The following is a 12,342-nucleotide window of genomic DNA, read 5'->3' on the forward strand; positions in this document are numbered from 1 at the left end:
TATTCAAATATGTATGCATGTGATATAATTGGAAAAAAGATTTTGCTTATGTTTGAATTGATGGAATTAGAATTCAGGGGATTTGAATGATATGGTTTAATCTCTAACCCTATCCTCCAAGTTGTAACAGGCCCAGTTCTCCTGTGGTATCTTAGCTGTGTGCAGTGGTGCATCTTCCAGTTTCGAGAGGGAAAGCATGCACTTGTTATTTTTTGGGAAGTTAGAGTTAGTACCTAACATTATCCAAGGTTACACCATACTCTTTCATTTATTGTAATTGTATGTATCACATAGGCTTTGTTTAATATTCCCTAAGTATGGATTTGTTTTTTTTTAAAGTCACTTGCCCTATTTGTTTTTAAACACAGGTTTTTGGTAAACCTTAACAGCCTCAGTTAAATTTGTTTCATTTTTCCCCCCTTTGAAGCTTTTCTGTGTTTTTGTGCATTAATCTTTTAGAGGTGAACTCCTAGAGATTGCTTATTAAAATATAACTAAATTTAAGAAAAGTAAAAAAAAAAAAAATTGATTGGCAATTTCTTAGTATTTAAATTGCTCATTAAATCTGGCCCTCTTATGAGAACTAATAACAAGCAGCTTACACCATATTTCTTTTTGCCCCTAAACCTGGATAAACTCACTTCACAGTAATCTTTGGCTGTCACGAATAGATACTGTTTCAGGAAGTGGATTTTCATTACTCATTCTAGCTCTTAACATTAATTTTTCAGTTGTTGATTAAATATTTTTCTCCACATCTGATGTAATATAACTTTTTTTTAAGATGAGATATTTATGTATGTACTAAGAATTGCTTTCATTCCAGGAGTCCCTTCAAACTAAAGGTTATAGTGTCTTTCAAGACTACTAAGAATCTGATTTTACATGGGAGTATAGATTTAGTGAAGCCTGTTTTAAATGGGTGACACTGTGGGCAATGTAGTATTTTTTATCACCTTAAAATAGGATACCAGTTTGTCACTGATTAGAAAACACCTGTTTTTTATATTTAAAATATCAATGATAGTAAACATTTTTAAAGTAATTTTCTTTTTTAATCAGTAGTGTTTATAATTCCTCAGTAAACTCAGGTAAGTAAACTTTTCTTTTGTGTTGGGGCTGGGAGTGAAGGTGTCCAAAGAAGTAGATTATACTGGTATAGAATAGCAGTCAATTTACTCCAAGAATAAAAAGGTATTTGCCTGGTATTTTCCTCTTACAGTTTTTTTTTTTCCTAAGGACTTAGAAGTACTCTAAGCATTTATTTATCAAGCCTGCTTTTTAAAAATAATCTTACTCAAAAAATAATAATAATAATTTTACTCTAATACTGCTTTAAATAGACCTCAGAAACTTTCATTTGATTTAAAATATAAAAGCAAAAACTAGAGTGAACAAATCTCTAGTAAAGCTAGGAATTTCATTCTTTATATGGGATTTATTCATTTTTATGTAGAATTTATAACATTTGGAAGGAGATAAACATCATTTTGAACTTAGATGTAACAAAACATAAGGAATTGGCTTTTGTGTTTTTTGATGGTTTTGTTTTTAGATATAATGACATAAGACATTTTAAGGAATTGACTTTTGACTATTTTGTTTCAAAGTGTAAATACTTAGAACAGGGACTTAGAACAAGAGGCTGGACGTCAGGTCCCAGAGCTTGAAGCTGAAAGATTTTGGTTTTCATTTGTGTGACCAAAATTCAAAATTTATCTCCTCTCTCCCCCCCCCCCTTCTTTTATGGAGGCTTTGCTTGTTTTTGTTTCTTTGTATTAGGTTTTTTTCCCCTCCTACTCCTCCTCAGATAGTATCCTATATTCATTTTGATAGTTATAAGTAGGATAATTTGTAAGAACTTCCTTCATGTAGACATAGAGAAATTAACTTTATAAATATCAGTGTATTAGAAGTTCTGCTTAACTCTAGATAATTAAATATTACTACGTATCTTCTAGCTAGTGTGTGCCCTTAATAGCATGGATTAACCAATGGTTCAAAAGTTGTGTTTACTTCACTTTGAATCACTAGATGAGATTTGAAAAGGTTTAACTTTTGGAATTTTTAGGAAAGTTGAAATAGTACTATTTGGAGAATTTATGTTTAAAGATAGTACCACAGAACAACTGTGTCAATGAATTCTAAATATTCCTCAAAATTTAGTGTCACTCAGTTTTTAAATCTGAAAAGGTTTGTTTAACTTGATAATATCCCAGAAGAAACCAATGTGTGGTCTTATAAATTTTGCTCCTTTAGTTTCATGTTATTTTTAAACCTGTTAGAATAATTAAAAGTCAGCTCTTGTTGCCATCAAACCTTAGAATATCAAAAGTAGATGCCAACTATACCTTAAAAACCCTTTGATAGGCAAGAAAAAAAATTTTTTCTTATTTATATTACTGATTGGGGCCAACCTTCCTCTTGGCAAGGATTTTATATTGTAAACATGTTCAGAATAACCACACTAACAGCTAGCCAGTAATACTGTGTGTATGTTTTTTGGTGTATACATATTTGTAGGAGTAAAAAATTCACTCCCCAGTCCATCACAGTAATTTTTTTTCTAGTTTGCATAATTTAATATCACTTGTTTCTTACTCAGGCATACATCACTGAAAGAATGGCCAGTGTACCAGTAACTTCTATGTTATGACAGGTTTCATGTGGAAGACTGTGTCCAGATTTAATCTAGAGATATTAGGTTGTTTGTTAATTCTAAAATAAGGCATCTTTCAATGATGAAGGTTGGGTTTTTTGGACTTATCCTATGAGTTGACGGAGTTAAAGTAATCTAGAGCTTTTAATCATCCCATGAAGTTGTCAGAAGTTTTTGCATGCTTACTGAATTAGTAACATATTAGTGCTGTGTTGAATATCTAACTTTTGTTAAGATGTTTGCCTCCTTCTATTTACTAAAATAGTAAGTTTTATGCATCTATTTTTAAATAATGCTATGGGTAATTAAAATAAATGTTAACTATATATATCAACAAAGAAATGGAATGTTATGGAAAATGCAAACGTTTGATTTTGCAATTTGTTCCATAGCTGTTTGCATTATGAGTTTTCTAAATTTTCTTCTTAAGCTTCTGTTAAAAATGACCTAAGTTCCTTGAACTCACTAGGTGGTAGTATGCAGGTGACTAAGAGCGTGGCAGAGAATGACTGTCTGAAATTGGAAGTCTCACAGATTAACTCTTGAGAATTGACTGATAAGTGCATGATGAGTTACAAGAGGCTTTAAGACTTAAGGATTTTTGACTGAAGTACACATTATCAGTAATAAAAATTAAATGATGTGCCTCTTAGATATTTACTATGTAAATATTAATTAGCACAAGACCAGCACAATGGCTTTAAACAATGCACTTTATGTATTTGATCAAATAATTCAATATATATACTTCAATAAAATAGCTTTTTAAATATTTTAAGTATGTTTCTCAGAAAACAGTACTGAAAATCTTACTCATTTGGTTTGGAAATCAGGGTTTAAATATTTTCCACTTTTAGGATTACTTTGTTCAGCTTTGCAGCATTCATAGACGTGTTGGCCTCTCCTGAACCCTGTTTAATGGTCTGTCATGGAACAATTCATGTTGCAAGCAAATGTTTCAGGAATTAAGCCTTCAGTATAAAATTAAACACTTCTAAGCAGGAAATTAAGTCAAGTGGAGGAAGAAATGTACTCTCCCAAATCCCTATTATGATCCTCTAAAATGAGCACTTCAAGGGCTGCAAAGTCTGAGAAACCATTGCTGACATTTTTGTAAGTAAAAATAATATTGTTCCCAGGTGTGACCTTCAACCTGGTAGGATGGGTCAACCCTGATCTCAAAGTACAGTAATGCAGTAAGCTTTTGAAAGTCAAAAGTTATTAACAGATTAATAACCCTGTGGCCAAGATTCCAGTGAATATGTATAAACCAATGTTACTGCACATTTCAAATTGTTGGGCCTTCCACACTGTGGCAATAGGAGGGAGAGTGGGGCAGCTTAACTGCTTCCTGTTTCAGCAGCATTTGAAACAGTGAAAGGGCATGAGTTAGTACTGGTATCCCAGCAAGGAACTAAATAAGCACCATACATCTAATATTTTCACTCGTGTTTTGGTTTGTTGTACTTAATAGCTTTACAGCCTCTTAAAGTCACTGAATTTTAAGAGTAATGAATGGAAATTTGCGGTTTTCTTTCTATAAACCTATTTTAAATTGTATTGTTATGGTTAATCTTCTGAGGGTTATGGCCTTTCACTGAAGAAAGGTTACCTATCTTGGACCTGTTAAAAGTGACCTGTATTGTGAATGAGTATAGACCACAAGCTGATGTACTTTATTGTGTAGGTTGGTATTTAAAACTTGGTCTGTCTGCTTTCTCATAATTATCTTCACCAGCCAGAGAGGGGGGAAGAAATCTAAAAGTACTTAAAATACTGAGGGAACATGCCCTTATTCTAATTCCCCATCTGTTTATTTAACAGATAAAAATTATGTGCCTACGATGTGCTAGGGACTGATATTTCCTAAGGTTGAAGGACACCATAAAGAACAAAATTATCCCTGTGCTCAAAGAGCTTAGTTCTATAGGGAGAAGCAGATAATTTCAGATAGAGAAAAAATTCTATCAAATCAGTTAAAATGGGGAGGCATCTCTGAGGATATGAAAGTTTCACACAAGAGTAAGAAAAGGGATTGGCTATGCAGATCTACAGGAAGAGCAGTCCAGGCAGAGAGGTGAAGTACATCTGAGATGGGACAGGTATAAAATTCAAGAAAGGCAGAGTGTGATATTAAGAGAGAACTGGTTGAGGACCAGATAGTTTGAGATTTTATTCTAAATACAATGGAAAGCCACTGGAAATTTTAAGTTCTAATGTATGTAATATTAAGATTCTGGCTCTTGTGTGGAAAAATGATTATTTGGTGCAGCTTTGTGATCTGGGAGACTATGAGGAGCCCATTGCAGAAGTCTGGGACATATAACAGAGGCCATTTAGACTAGGATTTGGAAAGAGCACAGAATCAGGATAGGCAACAGGACTTGCTTATGAATTAGACTAAAGGTTGTAAAGGAAAAAGACTTTCACTGAGCAACAGGTAGACAATGGTATTAAATGAAATGGGATGACTGAGGAGGCATTATTTCTGGGCAAGAGGCAAAGCCAGCAAAAGAAACAAAAGTGACCTAGGAGCTTGATAGCAGAGAGTAGTATAACCGAAACTAGGAATTTCAAAGCAGAGTGATCAATGCTGCTGTGAGGTTACATAAGATGACAGCAGTGAAGAGGCAGGGGCCTCAGATTTAGCAAAATACAAGTCTTTGGGGATGCTAATGAGAGCCTTTAGTGGAGTAATGAAGGTGTTTCAGCTCTTCAACTGGACTGTGAGAAACTTCTTCAGTCGCTGTCTTCCATTTCTCATTATAAAGTTGATGATTTAAAAAAGTCCATTTTTAGTCCACTCATCTGAATGTTAGGTGGGATAATGGGAACATTTGAAATACAGCAGGTTGTAACTCCAGATAATAACAGTGTTCTGAAGTGTCTCTTCCTATAAAATATTTTAAAACCCATTTTCCCCTTTTCTAACACTACAAATTTATGTGTTTAATTTTAAAAATCTTTGATGCCTTTTAACTATGAAATTGTACGAAATCCATAGCTTTAACCTCTTTTTTTTTTTTTATTCCTACAAAAGCTGTCAAATCTAGTGCTTATGAAGAATGGATTCGTAAAATATGTAAGCAACACCCTTTCAGCTTGTGTACTTTCATTATATCTTGGGATATCAATATAGCTGAATGGTAATGTCACCAAAATCATGAATTCTTGAAATGTTTGGATTTATCTTCAAGGAACTAGTTCAAATGTAAATAATGGTGTAACAATTAAGGGCTTCCCTGGTGGCTCAGTGGTGAAGAATCTGCCTGCAGTGGAGAAGACCCAGGTTTGACCCCTGGGTCAGAAGCTCCCCTGGAGAAGGGAATGGCTACCCACTCCAGTACTCTTGCCTTGAGAATTCCATGGACTGAGGAGCTTGGTGGGCTACAGTCTATGGAGTCACAAAGAGACACGACTGAATGATTTAAGCACGTGAAGAGGAACATATATTTGCTTATACACTTGAATACCCATGAAGCAATTTGAATAATTAAACTTATAGATACTCAGATCTCAGAATTACCAGTCATTTTCTGCCATCAAAAGTCAGGAAGCAGTTGACAAGTGAGATTGTGCTTCTAAGGACAAAGTATGAACTCAGACTGGTTTTCATCTTAAGAATGCCTTTTGCAGCTTCCCAGAGGAGAGGAGAGGAGAGGTAAAGCAAAAAGATCTAGGGAGTGGAGACACGTCTTCAGCTGTCCGTGATTAAGAAGACCTTGTCACTTAACCTCTCTGGGCACCAGTTTCCTTAGTTGAGTAATTCTTTTTAACCTCAAGTATTCAGAATTGAGAAAATCATAATCCTTGGCATATGGCACACTGTCATGTTTTTTCAGTTTACTTTCCTTATGTTTATTTAGATTTATATATATGTTGGAAAAATAATAGGCATATTTTTAGCTTCCATAAATGATACCAATTTTTGTTATTTTATTACTTCTAAGTCTAGTCTACTGCTCCTATTCTCTCTCTTCCATCTCATACATTTGCCACAATTTACCTTTCCATTTCTCTAGTGATAGACATATGTTCCTTTCATATCATTACTACAGCAAATAATTCTGTGACAGATATTTTGGACTTGTGCATGTGTATCTGGAAATGTGGGTTTTGGGGCATACTTAATTGTGCTAAATACTGCCAGGTTATTCATCAAAAGTGGATGCACCATTTATGCTCCAACTAGTAGCACATGAGGGTTCTAATTTTCTCCTATCCCTGACAGCCCTTAGTAATATCTGACTTCCTAAAGTGATATTTCACTGTTAATTTTAACTTGCACTTTTATAATCAGTAATAAGCTTGAATATTTCTTCATACACTTACTAGCGATTCAGGTTTCCCTTTCTATGGATTACTCTTAACATTCTATTCCTGGCTTTCCATTTTTTCTTGATTTATGGGACATCACTGTATTACTATATTCTACATACTAACTCCTTATCTGTTTTTCAGATTTGCAAATGTTTTCTGAAGCATTTCCTCTGGTTTCCTTCATTGAACAGAAATCTTTCATTTTGATATCAAATCTATCCTTTTTTTCTCCCTATCACTTTTTCTCCCTATCCATATTTTTCTGGGTCTTATTTAAGAAGTCCTTTTCTTAAGCTAAATACTACAAAAATGTTTTTTTATAGTTAATCCCTTTATGTTTAGTCCTTTATTTGGAGTTTGTGTGTGTGTTAGTCACTTAATCGTGTCCAACTCTTTGTGACCCCATGGACTGTAGCCAGCCAGGCTCCTCTGGCTCCTCTTGCCTCCAGGCAAGAATACTGGAGTGGATTGCCATTTCCTTCACAGGATCTTCCTGACCCAGGGATCCAACCCAGGTTTCCTGCATTACAGGCAGATTCTTTACCATCTGAACTATAGGGAAGTCCCTTATTTGAAGTTTACTTCTGTGTATAATTTGAGGTAGGACTCAAGCTTTATCTTTTCTGTGTTATGAGCTAATTTTCTCTGTGCTATCTATTAAATTATTCTTTACTGATTAGTGATGATACCTTTTCAACTACCAAGTTTCTCCATATGCAAAGGATATGTTTCTGAACTCTAGAATCTGCTTACTGTTCTAATTGTTCCTTTGTTATTGTTTAGTCACTCAGTTGTGTCCAACTTCTTCTTGTGGCCCCATGGCCTGTAGCCTGCCAGGCTCCTCTATCCATAATTTCCTGGGCAAGAAGACTAGAGTGGGTTCCCATTTCCTTCTCCAGGGGATCTTACCAACCCAGGGATCGAACCCACATTGCCTGCATCAGAGGCAGGTTCTTTAGTGCTGAGCCACTGGGAAATTCCACTTGTTGCTTTACCATTGTTTTATTCACTTTGTGTTTTTATTACTTAGCTGAGTAATGTCTAAATTACAGAAGAATCTCCTCACCCGATTTGCTGCTTATTTTGAAAATCATTTTAATAATTGTGGATCTTCATTTTTCTATATTACTTTTGAATCAATTTTTGAGTCAGTTTGTCAAGATCCCTTAAAATCCTATAGAGTTTTAATTGGAATTTATTAAATTTAGAGGTTAATTTGTCTCTTTGTATGTCATCTTAGTTTTTAGTTTTTCTCTATAAAGATCTTGAGCATTCTTTGTTATAATAATTTCTAAATCTTTCTAGTTTATGTTCTCTTACTACCTAAAACATTGTTAGTTGGTTATTGTTGGGACAAAATAATGATACTGATAATTGCATACTGTTGTATCTGTCAGCCTTGCTGAACCTTTTTCTATTAACAGTCTGTTGATTTACCTGAGTTTTCTATGTAGATAATCATATTATTAAGAAAACAATTATATTTTTATGCATTTCCTTCCATCCCTATTCCTCTTATTACTTTGTCTAATCTCACTTTATTTCTCAGGGTCTCCAATAACACATGAAACAGTAGTGATAACAGCCAGCAGTCTTGTCTCAAAGAAAAAGAATCTTGAGCTTCTCCGTTAGGTACGAGATTTATGGTCATCTTACGGGAGTTAGCACTCAATAAAGTTTCCTTCTATTTCTAGTCTCCTGAGAGGTTGTGTGTGTGTGTGTGTGTGTGTGTGTGTGTGTGTTTTAATCACAAATAGGTTTTGAGATTTGTTAAATGTCCCTGGACCTAGTAAGATGAACATGTGATTTGTCTCTTGTCCATTCATGTAATGAATTACACATAACAGATTTTCAAATGTTAACTAATTCCTCCATTCTAGGATACTGATGATTATATATTCTTTCTCAACAGTGTTGGACTTACCAGTCAGCATTTTATTTAGTGGTTTTCCATCATGTTTTCAAGTGAAATTGAACTATAATTTTCTATTTATGGACTATTAATCAGTGGAGCTTACTTAATATCATAAAGAGAAGGACAACTTTCACTCTATTTCTATTTTTTAGAACAATGTATGTTATATGAGCATAATCTCTTCTTTCAAAGAACTCACTTTTAATGCTGTTTGGACTGAAACTTTTGAGAAATAGAAATATTTTTAAATTATTTAATTCCTTTAATTTTCATCCTTTCAAATATGATTATTCATCTGTTTAACTGTTCTGCTTCATCTTTTATCATTTTAACATTACATTTGTTTTCAGAAATATATGTTGTCTAGGTCTTCAAGTTTTTTAGGATATTTATGCTCATTAAATATATAGTATATTTATTATAAGCATAAACTTATACTTATTCCCCACTTTTTGTCCTGTATTTTGTCTATCTTATTATTAGTCTCTCCAGAGTACCAGTTTTTGTTCATCTTGACTCTTGTTTTTATTGATCTGTCATTGATTTCTGCCCTAATCTGTATTATTCCCTTTACTTTCATTTCTTTGAACATACAGTTTTTGACTCTTTTTCTGTCTTCTTGAGATGAATCATTTTCAAACTCTGTTTATTGATAATTTGCTCAAAACTTTTTATTTAATATGTAAAGTTTTAGTTGACTTTAATTTCCTTTTTAAGCCAATAATACTCAGCAGTCTAGGGATTGTTTTTAGTTTCCAAATATTACAGAATAGTTTCATTTTAATGTATGATTTTTGATTTGTTGTTGATTTTTCATTTTAATACATACAATTTAGAGAATATAGTCTGTATAGTATTAATTCTTGGGAACAGACTGAAATTTGCTTTGTAGCTTCATATAGACAAATTTTTATAATTGTTCCATTTATGTATTAAAATATATATTCTGTAACATTCTCCAAACTATTTCCTCAAGCATATTACTTGTTGTTCAGGTCTTCTATGTTTTTCTGTAGGCTTTTTTGGTTTTTTCTTTTCTGATATATCAATTTCATAGAGGACTTTGTTAAAATCTTCAAATATAGCTTGACTTATTTCTTTCTATAATTCTGTTACTTGTTTCTTTATGTATTTTATGGCATAATTGTTATGCCATAACAATGTCCCTGCAAACATGTTGCTTTTACCTGCAAACATGTCCCTTATGATTTTTTTCCTTACGATCTGTTTTGTCTCATTAAAATTACTTCTTCAGTTTTGCTGTTGTTCCTTATATTTGCCTGGTATTACTCTCTCTTTTCAATCTTTTCATATTCCTTCATTTTTCTTTGGACAAGAGCATCTTGTGGACAACATATTGCTGGATTTTAATATCTTAAAATTCAATGGGAAAGTCCTCTGTCTTTTGGAGTTTATTTTACAAATTCAAAATTATTATTATCACACTTATCTCTGTCATGTCATCTAATTATCTTGGTATTTTTTTCTTCAACAGTTTTGTTTTGAAATAATTTTAGATTCATAGAGGATAGTACAGATAACTCCTCACCCAACTTCCTCAGATATTAACATTTTATTATGATGGTACATCCTAGAACTTATCTCTATATCCTTGTGTTTTATGTCTTCTCATCAACAAAATAAAGTACCTTCACATTTTCCCCCACTTCCTTCTGGCCTATTTCTTTCACCCCAACCATCATGTTGAAATCCTTTAGAGTTTTAAAGTTTAATTCCTTTTCTTCAAAACTTTAAACACTGTATACCTATGGCTGATTCATGCTGATGTATGGCAAAAACCAACACAGTATTGTAAAGCAATTATCCCTCAATTAAAAATAAAGAAATTTTTTAAATTAAAAAAAAACTTCAAGCACAATATCCTTCTGTCTTTCTTGCATTCAGTTTTGCCAATACCTTTGCATGTAATCTATATATGCTTTTTCAAAGATTGTAAAACTCTGTTTTTAATGTAATGTTAATATTTTAGGTGAGGAGTTTTTATTTGTTTTTATTATCCAGCCTATTTGGCATTCTTTCAATATAAGGATTTATATCTATATTTAATTCTAGAAAATTATCACTCATTGTTTGTTGTTCAGTTGCCAAGTCTTGTCAAGCTCATCATGACCTCACGTGACAGCACGCCAGTGCTCATTACTTCTTCAATTTCTTCCCTTGTATTCATTCTTTTCTTTCATTCCTAAAAGGCTGTTAAATGCATGTTGACACTTACACTCTTGTCTTTCATGAATTTAACCTTTTTCTCATTCTTTCCAACTTGTTTCCACTTCCAGATCTATCTGCCTTTTTGACCTAATATTCCAGCTTACTAATTTTTTCTTCAGTTATATCCATTCTATCCTGAATCCCATTCACTGAATGTTTTTGTATCCATTATCTCTAGTTTTTAAATGCTTCTTCCAGAATTAACATATTTGATGTGAAACATAAGAATATCATGTTCATTTAAAACTCTTGGTCAAATCTATTAATTCTGCTTACTCTGTTGTAGACTATTTACTATTTGTTTCTATTTTTTCTTTTTTTATTTTGAGGCCATCCTTTTAGACATACAGAAACTTAGAATGTTTGTTTTCCTGGTAAATTAAATCTTTTGTCATTATAATGTATCCCCCTTTGTCCCTGGTAATACTTCTTGCCTTAAAGTCTATATATGTATTTTCTTATATTAATGTTTCAGAGTATATGATTTTTCTATTTTTAATGTCAACCTTTCATCTTTTAGATGTGTCTCATAAACAGCATATAACAGGGCTTGATGTGTTTTTTTTAATCAGTCTGACAGTTTTATTTATTTGGAGCATTTAGTCCATTTATATTTGAAGTAATTACTGATACATTTGAGTTGAAGTTTACCACTTAACTACATACTTTTTGTCCCACCTGATCGATATTCCTTTTTCTGACCTGTCTACTTTTGAACTTATTATCTCTCATTAGTGTGTTTTTTTCCTTTTATTAATTTAAAAGTTATATACACTTTTACCTTTGTTTTAGTGGTTATTGTAGAGATTATAACATGAATTCTTTTTTGTATGCACATAACTTTCTTTTTGGCTGTGCTGGGTTTTTGTTGCTGTGTGGGCTTAGTTGTGGCAAGCAGGGGCTACTCTCTAGTTGTGATGAGCAGACTTCTCATTACACTGGCTTCACTTGTTGCAGAGACAGGCTGTAGGGTGTGCAGGCTTCAGTAGTTGTGGTGTATGGGCTCAGTAGTTGCAGCACATGGGCTCAGTAGTTGTGGCTCCTGGACTCTAGAGCACAGGCTCAGTAGTTGTGAACACACAGGCTTAATTGTTCCATGCATGTGGGATCTTCCTGGACCAGGGATCAAACCCGTGTCTCCTGCTTTGACAGGTGAATTCTTTACCACTGAGTCACCAGGGAACCGCATAACATGGATTCTTGGTTTCTCAAATTACAT

Source organism: Odocoileus virginianus, chromosome 6, assembly GCF_023699985.2.
Source record: "Odocoileus virginianus isolate 20LAN1187 ecotype Illinois chromosome 6, Ovbor_1.2, whole genome shotgun sequence".
Taxonomy (NCBI): Eukaryota; Metazoa; Chordata; class Mammalia; order Artiodactyla; family Cervidae; genus Odocoileus; species Odocoileus virginianus.